Raw genomic sequence first — 16,246 nt, 5'->3', positions numbered from 1 at the left:
AAGTACCTCAATCGCTGTTCCTGAAATTGCCCTCTAAAATTTCTCACATACAGTAACTATGTATATTGTCTGCACGTATTCACTACGGCCAATCCGAAATAGTGTTATTTACATATTAAAACATAATCCTGAAAAATTATTTATCTCATTTTTGAAAATGTTGAAAGCTCTTTGAAATAAGAATTGGAGTCTGACTTACACTGATCTAACATGATTATTACTGCCTCTCTTTAGTCTCATTCCATATAAAATTAGAAGCTCTTTACACGGAAAGATAACACAATTTTAACGTTATAATTAAGTCCAAGTAGAAGTAATTTTGATTTGCAAATGTTCCTGCTGATCATTTTAAATAATAAATGTACTTCATCTCCAACCTGAAATTTATTAAATTATGTGGATTTATTCCAAAGATGTAACTAACAATTCCAATTTTGAATAATACTTTTAAATGAAATGCAAATGTTGATAGAGTACAAAATGATTAATAAGTGAAAACCAAATTCATTGGAAACTGAATGATGAGCTGTGCATTGCACCTTTTGCTTCAGCACACAAAAAGAGAACCTTCAAATGTACTGTTCTCACATGGACAGTGAAAGAAGTAGGCAAAAGTCTGCCTGTAACCCAGGTGCTCTTACACTCCAATTATAACAATTTGGTAAACTTCACTGATTATATTCAATTAATTCCTCAGCCTTCTGCATGTTACAATAAAAATGAGAAGGAATTCAAGACTGCTGAGAACTTCAAATGTTTACATTTGCAAGATATCCCAATTAAAGTACCCACTCGTGACTTTTAATTGAGCTGCACAATCAAGAGTGCCACTGAAGAATCTCTATAATAGTTATTTTCCTCCATTGAAGCTCACGGAAATGAAATAACATGCAATGTACTAGAAAATGCTACTCAGTGCTTAATAGATCTGTCGAAATGTTGAGAATTTTATTTCCTTTTTTTTGTCTAATGGTGGATCTTTTGAAATTACTCTTGATGAGGAAGTAAGAAATAAACAGTAAAAATAATGTTTTGTGATTCTCCCTCTCTCCATTTTGTTTTACTATTTTTAATAGGGTCACCCTCTTGTATCCATTTAGCTTTTTCATTTGATTTATAAGTGAGTAAATATGAATTAATCGGAATAAACTAGGAGAAAGTGAGTGGATTATTAGACTGTCCTTTACCTCTGAGATCTGAACCTTGAATAGCAGAATAAAAGTCTTTGCTTTCTGATGCAGGGGTTGGACATTAAGTGAAGCTGAGCAGATTCAGTTTAGTTGGGTACACAACAATAATAACAGCAATTTCCATTTCTCTAAGTTCTTTGGTGCTGTATAACACTCAGAAGCATTTTAAAGGAGTTATCAAATAAAGGTTAATGCCGAGCTTCGTGATCCGATATTAGTGCGGATGATCAAAATCTTCATCAAAGAGGTAGGAGCATCTGAAAGGAAAAAGAGAGAAAGATGGGTGCAGAGAGATTTAGAGAGAAAATTCCAGAATTAAGTGTCTGAGCAGGATCACCAATCACAATCACCAAAACTAGAGCAGTTCAAGTCAGAGATGGTTAATTAGCCTAAATTGGAGGAGAAACCCTTTCTCGGATGAGATTATATAGTGAGGGTGGCGTAAGACCATGAAGCTGTTTGAAAACAAGGAGGAGAGGACGGCACAGTGTGCAGTAGATTGTGCTGCTGTCTTAGAGTTGTAGTGACCAGGGTTTAATCCTGAACTGGCAAGCGAGAGGTTTGCCTATTCTCCCCGTGACTGCATGAGTTTCCCCCTGGTGCTCCGATTTCATCCGACATCCCAAAGACATGCCAGTTGGTAGGTTAACTGGTGACTGTAAAATTATCCCTGGTGTATGTGGGGTGGAATTGATGGGCATGTGTGAGAGAATAGGTTGCAAAGAAATAAGTGGGGAAACAAGACTGATGAATTGCACTGAAAGCTGAAAGTATAGTTTCAATTGGGTGAATGTCCTCCTTTAATGACATAAGAAAATATTAAAACTGAGGTGTTGTTTAACTGGAAGCCAATATAGATTCACAACTGTGGATGGTGTATGAACCAGCCAGGTGTGAATCAGCAGAGCTTTGAACTCATATTTATAGAGAACAGAGTAAATGAAACTAATATTGGACTGATCAACTCCAGCGATTTAAAAAGGTCCGAGATAAGGTTTCAATTATCTATGAACGGATGTGGCACTGGGGTTGGTGGACTCTTCTGTTATGGAGGTGGAATTAAGTGATGTTAGTGATGCCATGCATAAATGGTCCAGTAGTACAGTAGTGTAGCGGTCAGCGTGACGCAATTACAGCATCAGCGACCTGGGTTCAATTCCACTGCTGTCTGTAAGGAGTTTGTATGTTTTCCCCGTGTCTGCGTGGGTTTCCTCTGGGTGCTCCGGTTTCCTCCCACATTCCAAAGACGAACGGGTTAAGAAGTTGTGGGCATGCTATGTTGGCGCCGGAAGTGTGGCGACACTTGAGGGCTGCCCCAGAACACTTGATGTAAAAATGCATTTCACTGCATGTTTTGATGTACATGTGACTAATAAAGATATCTTATCTTAATTTGAGGGTCAAATATTGGTATAGTAAGTCTGGTTCAGTTCCACAGTGGCCAGGAGGAAGGGTGGAGTTAGTGGCTGTTTAAAAAAAAGTTTATGATGAGGAACAATGAACAAGTAGTGTGATGATTTGCAAATATTAGAAGTACTAAGCGAGATGAGCTAGAGCTTCGTGCCATCAGAGAGCATGTGGACACTGACCCTGTATTTTCACAAAGGGCAGCATGGTAGCACAGCAGTTGGTGCTGCTGCCTCACAACTCCGGGGAGCCAGGTTCGATTCTGACCTTTGTTGTCTGTGTGGAGTTTTCACATTCTCCTCGTGACCGCTGGGGTGTTCTTCTTTCATCCCATGGCCCGAAGATGTGCTGGTCCATTAACTGACTACTGAAAATTAAACTTATAGTGTAGGGAAGTGGGAGCAGGAGGTGGCTCCTATGGAGAGAACTGATTGCTTCACTAAATTAGGAGGATGTAGGAAACAGAAATGTTAACCATGTGAAACTTGCTCTTTGGTGGTCAAGTATAGGCAGCTTAGCACAGTAGGTTGTTACAGCACAAGCATTTTGGACCAAATAGCCTTTCTGCCATAAACTTTGAATCTCGGTATTGAGTGGAAATGGCAGTAATCTGAATCGTTTTAGAGCTACATCTGACCTGGCACCTTGCCAACTTTATCTTTGCTTCATTGAGGCAGGACTAAATATCTTATTGTAAAATCTCAGTTTCAGTTTAATTATGACTGGTGTATGATTTTATCTTCATTGTTTAATGCTGTCAAAAAGTGAAGTTATGCTCCCAATGTTGCTGTGCTCACTAAAAATATTATCTATTGAATATTGTCGAAATGTTCTTTGGCAGATATTGCAATTATGTAGTGTAGGTTTTTTTTCACACTACCAATTTTCAGGGCAATTATGCATGCTTCAGAATTCATGCAAAGAGCACTGAATTCCCATCAGAAAATGATTCATCCATAATAAAAGGAATAGCCTCTCATCAGAGATATTGCATTCCATATGTACTGGCTTCAGCTTCCCAGACCAGCCACTTTCATGCTCTATTTCATGCTGATGACGAAGTGTTTTAACTTGGTATAGCAGTTCTCAATGTGAATCTTTTTTTAATTCATACACAGAATTTGAACATCACTGACTGAGTTGGCATTCATTCCCCATTTTCAATCAAGCCAGCCAATTTCAGAGGGCAGAAGTTGGTGAACCACATTGCCATCTGCATAGGGCCACACATAGAGCAGATCAGGTAAAGGAAGTATATCTCTTTCTCTGTAGTTCAGTGAACCAGATGGGATTTTCCAGCAATTCAGTGGCTGCATGCTCATCATTAATGACACCAGCTTTTATTCCAGATATACTTAATTTGCTCTACCATGGTGGGATTTGAATTCATGACTCCAGATCAATAGACAAAGCTTCTGTGAACTTAACAATTAGGCTAGAAAGAATATCTGAAATTCACAATGCGGTATTTGATAAGTTTGAGGCATATTCTTTAACTATTCCTGTCCCACCGATTTTCCCTTCTCTATCTGACCGTGTTGGTTTTATTACTATGGGAAAATAATATTAGCACTGTGACTATCGTTATGTGTTAACCAGAGATGTTTCACTCACTTCTGCCTGAGTTTTTTTTACTAGTTGACTGGGGTGACAGAGAGAAATGGTAGATGATCCAACAAACTGAATCTCCACAGTCTTTCGTTCAGTCGGGGGAACCATCGACTGCCCTGTGAAGCCTTTTAAGAATTTTGTACATTTCTTCTCAACTCAAGTAGGAATAGCCCAATTTGCTTACTCTCTCTTCATATGACATACCTGCCACCCCAGGCATCAGTCGGTGAATCCTTGCCGTACTCCCGCTATGGCGTTTATGCTTCATTAGCTATGGAGACCATACCTGTACATGATATTCCAGATGCAGTCTCACTAGACCCCATGTAATTGAGAAGGATGTCTCCACCTTACACTCACATCGTCTTGTACTGAGGTCAACATGCCATTTGCCTTCCTAATTCCTTCCTGTACCTGCATATGATTCAGGTACAAGGACACCCAGGTGCCTCCGAACACCATTCAATCTCTTGGTTTAAAAATCATTCTGCATTTCTGTTTTTTTTAATCAAGGTGGATGACCTCACATTTCTGCCATGTCTTCACCCTCATTCCCCTGAGAAATGTTTTTGCCAGCCTTGATTTGGAGAGTTTCTTCTATCTTCCTCCTACTTGACTACTTCTTCCCATTTGTGGGAACATGTGTCCTTCATCAAGGTTCTTTCTTGACTTTCTCCCACCTCTCCACTTCTCCATTCTTCTTCACCAACTTCTTTCAGCTCTCATGAAATCCCTACTTCTTCACCCCATTTCTTCCCCCTACTGACTGACCTTCTCCCCACTTCTTCCTTGCACCTCCCTGTATTGCTCCAATTATGCCACAACTTTCAACTCTTCTTGACCTGGAAATCCCACTTGGTTGTGACTTCAAGAACAAGCCCAATGAAAATTGAAATATCTTTTTCTTTTCCATGTAATTTTTGATTTACTGTCTTAGTTTTTACATAAAGTCAAGATCAACCTATAATGTTATAATAGATTAGCTAGCTAATGACAGTCTCTTGGGTGGTTTCTATGGTTACTGTCCTCTGGTCAGATTGTAATAACTATTACATTTTTGTTTAAAAATATCTCCTACTTTTTGTCTTCCACTCTTAAAAATAATTGTGGTGTCCTATTTTAAAAAAGGGTATAGTCGACTTCACTCTTTTGTTTGTAAAATTAATCCACTGTTAACACCTTGGTTTCCAGAACAGTCTGCAAACTGAAAACAGACTATGTATTCCCACAATAAGCTGCTTTTGTCTCCTTCACTGTTCTTATGCAGTGTCTTCAACCTGAAACATTAACTCTGTTTCTCTCCTCAAAGAAACAGCCTGACCTGCTGAGTATTTCCAGCATTTTCTGTTTTTATTTTAGATTTCCAGCATTTTATTTTAATATACTCCCACTCTTCTTTCTGTCCTTTAATCTATTCTTTGTCCTAAAATACTACCCCCAACCTTGTGAGCCTTGATTTTAGGTAATGCCCTTTTGTGTGGTACCAAATCAAATGCCTTTTGAAAATCGAAGTATCCAAATTTCGGTCTTCTACCCTACTAGTTACACCATTAAAATACTTGACACAATGAGTCAGCCATGTTATTCTCCCTTATCAAATCATGTTGACTCAGGCTGGTCATGTTAGGAAGTTTTCTGTTGCGCCAGAATTGTGGATGTCCAGCCCTTGGACATGCCTTTTGTTCCAGCGAGGTCTCTGGCACAGTCTTTTGCTGGGAGTTGAGCTCAGCCCTCAGCACAGCGGAGCAGCTGTCTTAGCACAGGCAGCAATCACAGAACTGCTTTGAAAGCTGGTTAGGTTAACGCTCAGGATTTGTTTTAAAAAATAAAATGTATTGTTAAACAAATTAAAAATGTTTTTTAAAATTATTGTTTAAAATACTAAAAATACATTCACATGCTCAAAATCAAACAAAAGATTTTAAAAATAGCTTTAAAAAATAACTTTTATCTGTGGCTATTTATCCTTTCTCCCCAGAAGCTGATGCCTCCCATTCATTAAAATGGGGATTGCTGCGTTTGTGCCAGGTTTTACCCTGTGCAAGCTCAGTGGCAGGCTTTGCTGCCAATGCCCCACCACCTTACTTAAAGTCAGGTTCAGTGGCAACTTCTGCATTTCAATGCAGACACTGAAATCAGGGAGCCCTGAGCTGCAAGGAGGATGGTACAGGGAGTCCTCTGTGATTGAACTCTTTATTTCTGTAAACTTGATATATTTGAGAATTTTGAAATACCTTGTTAAATGTGTGCCATTATTTCTCTGCTTGAAAACCTTTTAGCTTGGTTTCCCAATCTACCTTAGCTAATGCACCTTGACACCTGCAGAATTATCCTTATTGGCAGGCTCTAGTTTCAGCTATACACAAAGAGTAGACAATATTTTCAAATCATTAAAGTACGTTGCGAATAAGATTGAGAGGTTCCATTCAATTTGAACCTTGACATAATAGTGAAAATAACCAAACAATAACCACCCTTCCATTTTCTTGAAAGGTATTTCTCTGTTGTGTGTTAGTCGTGTTTTATTTCCAGATCTTTTTTCCATTAGGAACTCAGCAAAATCAGTTTCAACAATTTTGACTAGGGATCTTGTTGGTGAGAAAGAGAGAGAGGGGAGGATGTTTATCCCTCATATAAAGGTTAAGTTGAATCCCTGAGATTTAAGAAGAATGGTGTTAATAAATGTACTTGTTCCTAAGATCCCAGTAGCAGTATTTTTATGTTTGACCTATTTTACCCGTCAGCTGGCTGAAGAAGCACAGATTGATTGATCAGTACTCTTCTTACAGAGCCTCATTGCAGCAGAAGCAAAAGTTTTCATTTTCAGAATTCTGTGGGAATGATTACCCAACATTGTCAATTTTATAATCTTCACCTTTTATTGGTTTGATGCCAAAATAAACACAAGTTGTAGTTTTGTTTTGGCTTAATAAAGTACAAAGGATGAAAGTATGTTTTAAACAAAATGAATCACAGACTTCCCAAACTATTAAGGGTATCTGTGCTAATCCCTTTGAAGTTACTTGTACTGAGTGTGACCTTTCAGGTCACTGCCTCAATAATATATTCTTTTGAATGTTGAAATAGAAAGTTGAGATTCAAAGCTTAGAAATGAAAGGCAATTGTGGGGGTTCTTGGATGTTGTTGCAGAGAAAAGATGTTTTACTTTGTGACCCCAACATATTATTGAACTAAAGGGGCATGCATAAGACTACTTCTGGGAGGCCTGCTAAACCTACCCAGAAATGTCCTTATTGATTATTCGGAGGGCTTTGTGCTCCCACTACCCTCCACTGCCCTTCCAATTCCACTATATGCCTCTGCTGAGCAATATAGTATAGAGAAGCTTGTAAAAATATTCAAACTATGATCCTATAATGAGCTTATTTTTCAGAAGCTTGTTTTTAAAATGAATTTATGTTGAAATATATTTTGATTTCTCTGCTATTAATAGTTACTTATCTGTGAAACAAAATACAGTGAGGCATAAAAGTATGTCTAACTTTCCTGTTATTTGTATGCATAATAATACATATGGTAAAAGTTAGCAAAAATTGGAACACTTTGAATGAACTGTAGGAAAGTGGCAGAAACTACACAAACAGTGGAGAGTGAGGGATGGATGAAAGAATGGTCTGTTTCTTTAACTTTCATGAATTGTATTGAGTAGAATACAAATACATTCTCTATAAAACAGTTGCAATATTGTTATTTTATGCTTCAAGTGAAGTACATTCTGAAAAGTATACAGAAAATAAGCAATCAGCAGGAATGTACTCCATGCCTATCGCAAAATCTTTTTTCTTCATGTGGAGATGGGGTGTGTTGTTTGATGGCACAATTTATAAAATCATGGAATGTCACAGCACAGAAGGAGTCTGTTTGGCCCATTATGCTTTTGTCAGGTCTTCAGGAAAGCTATCCAATTAATCCCACTCACTACAGCCCTGTAATTCTTCTTCCTTCAAGTATTTATCTGGTTCCATTTTGAGTGTAAATATTAAATCAGCTTTCCCAACCCACTTTAGTCAGTGTATTTCAGATCATAGCAATTCACTATGTAAAGAAATTTATTTTTATTACCTTAAACATGCATGCCCTTGTTACTGGCCTTCTGCCATTGGAAATGGGTTCTCCTTTTTCACTTATCATGATCATCCCTGATTTTGAAGATCTCTAGCAGATTTCCTTTCTGCAGCCTAATTTCCCTGCCTTTATACTCTCTCTCTATTTTAACCTTCAAAGACTGTGTATCTATGCTCTGGGATCTCTTTAAAACTGTACTATGTCATTGACATTGCTTCTCCTCACTCTTCCTACCAAAATGAATCACTTCACACCTCTCTGCAATAAATTTTATTGACCATTTTACCCCCAATTTACCAGATAGCCCTTGTTCCCTTGAAGGCTATTAGTGTTCTCTCCACTGTTTATAACATTTAGTTTTGTGTCATCGGCACACCTTGAAACGACGTCCTTTTTATCCAAGTCCAAATGATTAATGTAGATCAAAACAGCAGTATTCCGAGTACTGATTCTTCGAAGTACCATTGCATAATTCTTTCATGATAACAAACCTTCACAGTTAAGGACTATTACCAATTCAAATCCTGATGATAAATCTTGGTCAAAGAAGCCATCTCCAGGAACTAAAAGTAGATAGCATTTATTATTGTCTGAAGTTATCTTAACTAATGACTCTATAGTCAGGATTTTGAGGTCCACAGGTCATCAGTAGCTAATACATTTTTGTTGCTATGTTTTTCCATGTGGCTGTGAATCATTTGAGAAAAATGTGGTAATTCAGAAACACGAGGGAAAAAGACTGTTTAATAGTGTTAGATGTGTTGTTACCTTCATAATATAGCAGAAGAGAGCATTTTCCAGTTTTACCGTCGGTTTATTTGTGCCCTCTTTTCATTTGACTATCTTGCCGGGCAAAATTTAGTGATTAGTTGGTCAACTTTAGGTTGCATCTTCTATGCTCTATATTTCAATGAATACATTTGATATAACTTTCTATATTTGAAGTGGATTCAGCAGGATCTGTCCACAAGCTGAGGTAGCTGCATTTTATGAATAAGTATGATTCAATATACACAATGGTAATTTTACCTAATTATAACAAATTGTGTTAAAAATGACTGAATGAATACTTAGTTGATTGATGTTAACTATTTTTATCTCTAGAACTAAATGGTTTGGTTGATGCTTTTTCTCCACTTCTCTTTATTCACATTATAGTTTAAGTTTTCTATTTTTCTAAAATAAAACCAGAAAGTGCTGGATTTATGCAGCAGTTAAGCTGGCATCTTTGGAGAGAGAAACAGGTTGATGACTTTTCTACAGGACCGGGAAAGTGAGAGTACAAGCATGTTTTAAATTGCAGAGAGCAGAGAGGGTAGTGGGTGGGGAGAACAAAGGGAATGTCTGTGATAAGGTGGAAAGCTAGATTGTCCAGGTGACAGAAAAGCTGTTGATGTCATCAAAGAGAGGGCGATGTTTGCTAGTTGATCATATATGACCTGTGTGGAGGAGGAGAGAGAGAAAAAAATGACATAACTGGGACTGTGAGATACAGAACACAGCCATTGCTGGAAATTCAGAATAAATGTTGGAAAGACTCAGCAGATCAGATAGCAACTGCAGAGAGGAAGAAAACTGAGTTAATGATACATCAGCTCTGGCATAAACAGAAAAGGTTGAATTCAATACTGAGTCCTGAAGGTTGTAACATTGCCAAACCAGAAGCTGAGGTGTTGTTTCTCAAGCATACATTAGGCTTCATCGGAACAGTGCAGGAGGTCAAGGCTGTTTCTACTTTTCTTCCTGTGTCTTTGATATGATTTACTTTTTTTTACTCTGGAAAATAAATCAGAAATATACAGGAATTTACGTTATTGTTAGAAAAAAATTAAAGTTACTTTCTGTTTGGTGGGAAATCATTTTAAACTCAGTTTTTGTTTGCTGGTTATAGTTTAAACTGTAGCTCAAGGAAATGCATCCTAAGAAGCAATCAGATAGATATTTTATCACCATGTAGAGTTGGTTCTGTCTGGAGATAAAGAAGAAGAAATGAAGGTGAAAGAAAGAATCTAGTCTGTCTGTAGAAATCTGAACATACAAAACCTGTTGTGTATATGAATAGAGCCTTTAGAATCTGTAAGATAATCAAAGAAGACTGAACAATAATAAGATTATGCTAAGAGTCTTGCTGCTCTCAAAGGCCTTTTGTGATAATCTTCCATCCTTCAGGAAAGTCTGTGATAATTGATTCTGTAGATTGCATTTAATGTTATGATGGAGGATTTCCATTCTGAATTTATATTTGTAATGGTTAATTTTCAGTCCTGGAGAGGTCGTTTGGCAGATAGTTAAAAAGTATTTAGACTCTTTTCCATCTTGTGATTTTCCTCCGTTCTTAACAAGATGTCAGACTCCTAAACCGAGAAACAGATGAGTCCTGGTTAAATATAAAAAAAACTTGATTTTAAAAATTACAATGAAAATACAATAATTTTGAGATAATTGGATTAAATACGTGTGGATCTTTAATTGAGCTTGTCTGTTCATAGTGGAGCAGCATTGAAGCTGTTATTGTGCCTTCCAGTGGAACCAGGTGATAAAATAAAGTAAATGATTGCACTTTGAGCCTTAATCTATTTCATCATTTTCTTTTTGTTATCTTGTTTAGAATTTGTTTTGAATGCCAGCAACTAAAAACTGAAGAAAGAGATTTGACATGCAGACGTGAATTTTCAGTAAGGGAGAAGTGTTTGCTTCTAATTCTGAATTAACATATGATTAGAAAGGTGGATTGAAGAAGGCAAGGGCCAAGCTTAGTTTGTGTTATACCGTGCAACTGCAAGACCTTCACCACATTTGAATAGTCAATCTGACAGCAAACAGCAGAGTACTGCATTGTGGACATCATCGAGAATTTCAAGTTTAACCACCCACCTGCTCCCCCACCTCTGACCAATCACTCACCTGTGGGCAAAGCTGATCATTGAGAAATATGTAAGTCACACATTGAGCTGAGAGTTTCCAGCTCCGACATTTCAGACTAGTCTCCACTGAGGGCTTGACATTGAAGGGCCATCCACTGGGGTGCATTTCCATTTGTTATTGTCGTTTTTTGTTCTCTGACCACATAAATAATAAAGATATGATAAAATGCAACAAAAGATCACCTTGTATCCCAAACACTTTTAGTCAATGATCTTGGTTCATGTGCCATGATATTTTTGAAAGGCTTTGCTAAGCTTAACCTTGCTGCTTAAATTCAAAAGTAATTTTAGAAATCAGTAGCAGCTTTGGATAATAGTAGTATGGTCATGCATGTGAATGTAAATTGGAGCTGACAGATAAACAGAGCACTTTGCATCTCACCTCTGTTAACCTGCAGTAAGTTGTAAGACCAATGTGGCATGCCTTCCTTGTTATTATGTGTCAGTAAGGCGTTTATAGATCATACTGCTGAAGATTTTAACTTTTCTCCTCAAACACCCCCATTTCCTGGACACTTTAGAGATCCTTGCTGACCTCCTCAAGACTCCAGAGCCCCAGAAGGATATCACGGCCTCTACTATCCTCTCACCCATCATCCACCACTTGCCTCTTGCCCAATAAGGATTCTCCTCTTTGGACATTCATGCCATGCCACAAAGCCTGCTGCCCAATTTTAATGGAGACACAAAAGACTGCAGATGCTGGAATCTGGAGCAACATACAAAGTGCTGGAGGAACTCAGGATATCTGGCAGCACCTATGGAGGGAAATGGACAGTTGACGTTTAGGGTCGAGACCCTTCCTGTCCAGATGACTTCCTCCAACGCTTTGTGTATTGCTGCTGCTGCCCGATTTTAATGCCTGGGAACTTTGAACGGTCAGCATTGAATTTCTTTCATCAGTGTAAGATACTGTAGCCAAATCAGATTCTGACCTTAACTGAAATATATGCACATGCACACAAGCCTCTTGACAAAAATCTCTGCCTCCTTAGCCCAGGGGCTGATTCTAACATCCTTAACCACTGCTCTAATGGAGATCAACAAACATACATTATTCAGCCTCCACTGTTTACATAAATCTCCAGATGGCCTTCCGTTCTCTTACTTGTCCCATTCAAACCCTCTTTCAGACATGGGAGAGAAAAACAGTGTTAATGTTTCATCAGAACTGGAAAAAGTTAGGGATGAAACAAGGTTTAAGATGCAGAGACAGAAAGGAGAGGAGGAGTCTACAAGGGAAGGTCCATGGTAGCGTGGAAGGCAGGAAAAACTAAATGATGAAAGGGATGATAGTGTAAAGTGAAAGAGGATAACAATGCAACAACTTAGGGAAGCATCAGGGAGGGAGAGAGTTATGTAGATACTGTACATCAGGAGGCAGTCACCCCCCCTTAGAGCAGGTACTTCTGGAGTCCAAAGTAGATAGAACGGTGACTGTCAGGGGAGGGAAGAGGAAAAAGAAAACGAACAGGCAGATAGTGGAGAGGACCCCAGAGGCTGTTTCCCCTCAATAACAGGTTTTCCGCTTTGGAAGCTGTTGGGGGGGATGACCTCCAGTGGCCTAGCAACAGTAGCCAGGTCTCTGGCACTGGGACCGGTCCTGCTGCTCAGAAGGGAAGGGAGGAGAAGAGGAAGTCAGTAGTGATAGGGGACTTGATAGTCAGGGAAACAGATAGGAGGTTCTGTGGCAGTGAGCATGAATCCCGGATGGTATGTTGCCTCCCAGGTGCCAGGGTCCGGTATGTCTCTGATCAGGTCCACAGGATTCTTGAGCGGGAGGGAGAACAGCCAGAAGTCGTGGTTCATGTTGATACCAACGACGTAGGTAGGAAGAGGGATGAGGTCCTGAAAAGTGAGTTTAGGGAGCTAGGCAGAAGGCCGAAGAACAGGACCTCAAGGGTAACAATCTCGGGATTGCTGCCAGTGCCACGTGATAGTGAAGGTAGGAATAGGAGGAGATGGCAAATAAATGCGTGGCTGAGAAGTTGGTGCAGGAGGGAGGGTTTTAGATTTTTGGATCATTGGGATCTCTTCTGGGGAAGGTGGGACCTGTAGAGAGAGGATGGGTTACACCTGAACCTGAGGGGGGCCAATATCCTTGCAGCCAGGTTTGCTAGGGTGGTTCGGGAGGGTTTAAACTAGTTTGCGAAGGGGATGGGAACCAGAGGAGTAGGTCAGAGGAAGAAGGGGATGGGGAAAAGTCAGATCTAACAGGTAGAGAGGCTTTGAGGAAGGAGAAGCAGAGTACAGGCTATAAAAGTAGAAAGGTGGATGGGCTAAAGTGCATTTACTTAAATGCAAGAAGCATCAGGAATAAGAGAGATGAACTGAGATCTTGGATAAGTACGTGGGACTACGATATTGTGGCTATCATAGAGACATGGCTGACATCAGGGCAGGAATGGATATTGAATATTCCTGGCTTTCAGTGTTTTAAAAGGGATAGGGAGGGGGGAGAAGAGGAGGAGGGGCGGCGATACTGGTCAGGGACACTATTACAGCGGCAGAAAGGGTGGATAATGGAGAAGGATCCTCTCCAGAGTCAATATGGGTGGAAGTTAGGAACAAGAAAGGAGCAGTTACTCTACTGGGAGTATTCTATAGGCCCCCTGCTAGCAGTAGGGATACTGAGGAGCAGATTGGGAGGCAGATTTTGGAAAGATGCGAAAATAACAGGGTTATTATAGTGGGAGACTTCAACTTCCCAAATATTGATTGGCATCTGCTTAGTGCCAAAGGTTTAGATGGGGCGGAGTTTGTTAAGTGTGTCCAGGATGGATTCCTGTCACAGTATGTTGACAGGCCGACTAGAGGGAATGCCATATTAGATCTAGTTTTAGGTAATGAACCGGGTCAGGTGACAGATCTATCGGTGGGTGAGCATTTGGGGGACAGCGACCACTTCTCCATAACCTTTAGCATTGTCGTGGACGGGGATCGGAGCAAAGAGGACGGGAAGATATTTAATTGGGGAAAGGCAAATTATGGGGCTATAAGGCGAGAACTTAAGTGTGTAAATTGGGGTGACATTTTTTAGGGGAAATGTACTATAGAGATGTGGTCGATGTTCAGGGATCTCTTGCAGGATGTTAGGGATAAATTTGTCCCGGTGAGGCAGAGAAGGAATGGCAGGGTGAAGGAACCATGGGTGACAAGGGAGGTGGAACAACTAGTTAGGAAGAAGGCGGCAGCGTACGTAAGGTGTAAGCAGCAAGGATCAGACAGGGCTCGTGAGGAATATAGAGTAGCAAGGAGGGAACTTAAGAAGGGGCTGAGGAGAGCGAGAAGAGGACATGAAAAGGCTTTGGTGAGTAGGGTTAAGGAGAATCCCAAAGCTTTTTACTCGTACATGAAGAGCAGAAGGATGGCTAGAGTAAAGGTAGGTCCGATTAAAGACAAAGATGGGAAGATGTGCCTGGAAGCTGTGGAAGTGGGTGAGGTTCTCATTGAATACTTCTCTTCAGTATTCATCAAGGAGAGGGGTCTTGATGATGCTGAGGACAGTGTTGGTAAGAGTAATGTTCTTGAGTATGTAGATATCAAGAGAGAGGATGTGTTGGAGCTGTTAGAAAATATTAAGACAGATCAGTCCCCGGGGCCTGACGGAAAATTCCCCAGGCTGCTTCGTGAGGTGAAGGAGGAGATTGCTGAACCGTTGGCTAGGATCTTTGAGTCCTTGTTGTCCACGGGGATGGTACCAGAGGATTGGAGGGTGGCGAATGTTGTCCCCTTGTTCAAAAAAGGTAGTAGAGATAGTCCAGGGAATTACAGACCAGTGAGCCTTACGTCTGTAGTGGGCAAGCTGTTGGAAAGGATTCTTAGAGATAGGATCTATGAGCATTTAGAGAATCATGGACTGATTAGGGACAGTCAGCATGGATTTGTGAAGGGAAGATCTTGCCTCACTAGCCTGATAGGGTTCTTTGAGGAGGTGACCAGGAAGATTGATGAGGGTAGTGCAGTAGATGTGGTCTACATGGATTTTAGTAAGGCGTTTGACAAGGTTTCGCATGGTAGGCTTCTTCAGAATGTCAGAGGCCAAGGAATCCAGGGAGGCTTGGCCATGTGGATTCAGAATTGGCTTGCCTGTAGAAAGCAGAGGGTTGTGGTGGAGGGAGTGCATTCAGATTGGAGGGCTGTGACTAGTGGTGTCCCACAAGGATTGGTTCTGGGTCCTCTACTTTTTGTGATATTTATTAATGACTTAGATGAGGGGGTGGAAGGGTGGGTTAGCAAGTTTGCAGATGACACAAAGATCGGTGGTGCTGTGGATAGTGTGGAGGGCTGTCGAAGCTTACAGAGGGATATTGATAGGATGCAGAGCTGGGCTGACAAGTGGCAGATGGAGTTCAATCCAGAGAAGTGTGAGGTGGTACACTCTGGAAGGACAAACTCCAAGGCAGAATACAAGGTAAATGGCAGGATTCTGGGTAGTGTAGAGGAGCAGAGGGATCTGGGGGTTCGTATCCACAGATCCCTGAAAGTTGCCACACAGGTGGATAGGGTAGTTAAGAAAGCTTATGGGATGTTAGCTTTCATAAGTTGTGGGGTCGAGTTTAAGAGCCGCGAAATGATGATACAGCTCTACAAAACTCTGGTTAGACCACACTTGGAGTACTGTGTCCAATTCTGGTCGTCTCACTATAGGAAGGATGTGGAGGCATTGGAGAGGGTGCAGAGGAGATTTACCAGGATGCTGCCTGGATTGGAGAGTATGGATTATGAGGAGAGACTAAAGGAGCTAGGGCTTTACTCATTGGAGAGAAGGAGGATGAGGGGAGAGATGATAGAGGTATACAAAATATTAAGAGGGATAGAGTGGACAGCCAGCACCTCTTTCCCTGGGCACCAATGCTCAATACAAGAGGGCATGGCTTTAAGGTGATGGGTGGGAAGTTCATGGGAGATGTCAGAGAGAGGTTTTTCACCCAGAGAGTGGTTGGTGCATGGAATGCGCTGCTTGGGACGGTGGTGGAGGCTGATACATTGGGCAACTTCAAGAGATTGTTAGCTAAGCATATGGTG

The 16,246-nt window shown here is 40.4% G+C and overlaps 1 protein-coding gene across 1 annotated transcript in view; it reads right to left on the bottom strand.

Annotated features, from left to right (window-relative positions):
• Window positions 1-1,355: 1,355 nt before the first annotated feature.
• The window catches only part of fam43a (family with sequence similarity 43 member A), a 78,198-nt gene continuing 63,307 nt past the window's right edge, over window positions 1,356-16,246 (bottom strand). The window contains exon 2 of the transcript XR_007956540.1: window positions 1,356-1,447. The gene's annotated coding sequence lies outside the window, so the exon portion shown is untranslated. The remainder of the gene's footprint in view (window positions 1,448-16,246) is intronic.

Source organism: Pristis pectinata, chromosome 6 (assembly GCF_009764475.1).
Source record: "Pristis pectinata isolate sPriPec2 chromosome 6, sPriPec2.1.pri, whole genome shotgun sequence".
In the NCBI taxonomy this organism is placed as follows: Eukaryota; Metazoa; Chordata; class Chondrichthyes; order Rhinopristiformes; family Pristidae; genus Pristis; species Pristis pectinata.
The sequence above is the reverse complement of the archived record's forward strand: the minus strand, read 5'-3'. Positions and strand labels throughout refer to the sequence as shown.